Genomic DNA, 3,321 nt, shown 5'->3' with positions numbered 1-3,321 from the left:
ATAACGCCGAGCTATGAAATCGCTATATGTGAAGCACTTTCTTGGGATACAAACTCATACACAATGGCCAAACTCCGACAATCTCCAGTAATTAAGCCCTATCAAGCCGAGTCGCCATTAAGAGCTAATACTTGGCGACCCGTAAGAAGTTGGCCCTACCCTGAATGAAATGCGGTTGCTGATTGGTTGTCGCTATAATCAGTTCCTCTCCTGCAAGCAAGAGCCGTACTTTGATTGGTTGTTGTTATCGTACAGCTAGCGTCATTGGATTTAGTTAAAGGGGTGGCCGCAAGGGGGCGTGACAGAGATTACTTGGTACATATCGAGATAAGAGTGCTCAACGCTTAACGCCTAGCATAACAAAAACACGTGGGGTGTATGGGGAAGGTGATTAATAGAGTATGTTGAAATTGGGTATTATTCGATAACAGTAGTGTTGTTTTAGTTGTGTGTACCATACAGTTTCTTGAATGAAAGAAAAATGAACTGCACGTTGGATGTCATGTTCAATGTTTGACAGGTTTTTTAAATTGTAAATTAGCGTACATTTGAAGATAATCTGTTGATAATTCAATATCAATATTCCAACCGGTGCTACTGTTCTATTGGACAGCCGACATCCAATACATACTGGTTTATGTGTGACCTGAGCCCAGCGTTGACTATGTGTGGTAATATCTGTCTTGTTGACACGGTATGGAACGTTAAACACTGGTGAGAATTCAGACACACGGGTTAATCCAGGAACGAGTTAGTTAATTATATTGTGAAATCAGTACTTCCTAGCTCCCTGGCCGTAGACTCCGCTCCTCCTGATCAACTCCAGGGCCTAGATTTTCGAAGCTCTCTTAGCGCTAAGATACTCATAAGTTAATGTTAATGTATGGCACTTACGAATATCTTAGCGCTAAGAGAGCTTCCAAAATCTAGGCCCAGCTCTGCGTACCCTTTACGAGGAAAAAGTTAGCTTGCTATGCTTTTTCATTTGTGGCTCCAGCTGTGTGGAACAGCCTTCCAACATCTCTCAAATCTGCGGACCCCGTTGAGTCATTCCGCCGTGACTTGAAAACCTATATCTTCAACAAATCAATTTTATTTTAAACTTTGTGATGCACCCCTGAACAACCACCGGCTGGAAATTAGGTGCTATACACGTGCATTATTATATAGTGAACAACCAAGAGCAGTGAATAGCGAGTATATTATACTTACATACAGTTTCTGTATTCATGTTGGTTATCAATGCAGTTATGCTCTACACACGCGTGTTATACCCTGGTCGTCCACTTACTAACGTCCTACTGTAGTGTATAAATCAATTTGAACTACATATAAAGTTATATGAACCTTCATAGTTTTATTTGTATTTTATACAAGATTTAAGTATTTTTCCGAGACTCAAGAGGTTCTTCTACATAGAAGCATCCAGGTACACATTAGTTCTGTGTTTCTAATACAGTAACAGACAGGATATGTGTACCAGGAATAGGTAATATTGAAATGTTCCCGGGCCCACACCTATATGTCATTACGTTTCCGTCTGGGTTTCCTTAATATAATGCCTAGTTTGCCTTTAACGCCCATGAAGGGGTGGTAGCCAAGTGGTTAAAGCGTTCGCTCGTCACGCCGAATACCCGGGTTCGATTCCCCACATGGGTACAACGTGGGAAGCCCATTTCTGGAGCAAGTTAGTGAGCGAGCGAGAGTTTTTTTTTTTGCAGTTTCGCTTGATATGAAAGAAAAATGAAATACAATGTGAATTAATTTTAGAGAGTGAATGTTTGCTTGTGATGGATGGGGCATTTTGTAGCGGAACCCTTTTTTTCTTATTTTTTGTACGAAACCGTACCCAGATCTCATGGTTCCATTTCGAAACTAATATAAACCTGATCACGTGTGTAATACAGTAGGGATGGTCACCATGACCAGCGTTAACCACACCTGTAGCAGGTTCCCCACTAGTCAGCCTGCAGGTAGAGACAACACTATGTATGCAGTTGGATACATGGCGGAACCTTGTCATCCCTCAGATCCAGGCGACGGGGCCGCTAACTTGATGACAAGAAATAGACGAAAGGGATCGCGGTAACCAAGTCACCTTTGACCCCTAGGGTCATGTCGGGTCGTTGAGATCATGATTCAAAGGCAGTTGCACGGCAAATAGTTTCGTATTGTTGATACGAAGCTTTCTCCACAATTGCTGTTTTAAGATGCTTGGAACCAACCGGAGATCACTTCCTGGAGAAGAACAGTCCATGCATTGAGTAGGTGTGTCTGGTCAAACAGCATATAATGCATAAACAATAAACCTATATTTTTAAACTGTTATGTACATCATTTTGAGACAATACTTCATTTACAAACGGGTTTTTAATGTTGGCTATGAACATAGGTATGCTGAAGCTGATGGTCCGGGACATTACACTGAACACGCGACCAGCTCTCCCTCGTCTAGTTTCTCGAATCTTTTTTCTATTTGTTTTTTATTCAATATTCTTTCTTAAAACATTTAGTTGAAAGAGGAAAGGGAGTATAAAAGCATAATTTCAAACTTTATTTTTAAACTTTAGTGTTTTGAGTATTGTTTCTAGAATCTGCGTGACTTATATTCCTTATTGTTATTTGTAAAAGACCTTAAAAATAATTTAAGCTCGAAAGTAGACAAAAATTGGACGGCAGATTTCACTGTTAATCATACACAGTAGGGGCTGCAGATGTGGAGCAAGTATAAGGAGAATGGTTAGCAATCGAACCGACCTTTTCATTATGTATCTTCTCTCTGATACAGACTTTCCAAAACTCAGTCGTAATATTCATTCAGTTCTAACCATGCGTCACATTCGTTAATTCTAACATCAACAGCGAGCATCATCACTCAACTCACAAGTTTAAAATCACATTCAACATGTATATAATAACAAAGTTCCTTTTCTTTACAGAGATGTATCGTAAAACCAACAGTATCGTTCATTATCTAATCCCGAATCCAACCTTAGCACCTCGCCTGTGATAAAACACACCTGTCCTGTCAATCACGACGTGCTATAGATTAGACAATCTGTCAGTCAAACGGCCGTCAAAACACAACGTCAGTGTTGTGACGGTAGGTGATTGGTTAGATAGCACTCTAATTAAAATAAGCCTGTGTTGATTGGACAATTTACAAACAGAGAGATAATGCCGTTTTACTTATTGGATTTTCGAGTTTGAGTTGATTAAAAGTAAGTGATTATATACATGAGCGATGTGCAACATCGGAGATGAAATCAGCGCTTCGACACATAATAGATATATGTTAAGAAATATCTTTATGTTGAAACG

Source organism: Haliotis rubra, unplaced genomic scaffold, assembly GCF_003918875.1.
Source record: "Haliotis rubra isolate DU_JTF1 unplaced genomic scaffold, ASM391887v1 Scf375, whole genome shotgun sequence".
Lineage (NCBI taxonomy): Eukaryota > Metazoa > Mollusca > Gastropoda > Lepetellida > Haliotidae > Haliotis > Haliotis rubra.
The sequence above is the reverse complement of the archived record's forward strand: the minus strand, read 5'-3'. Positions refer to the sequence as shown.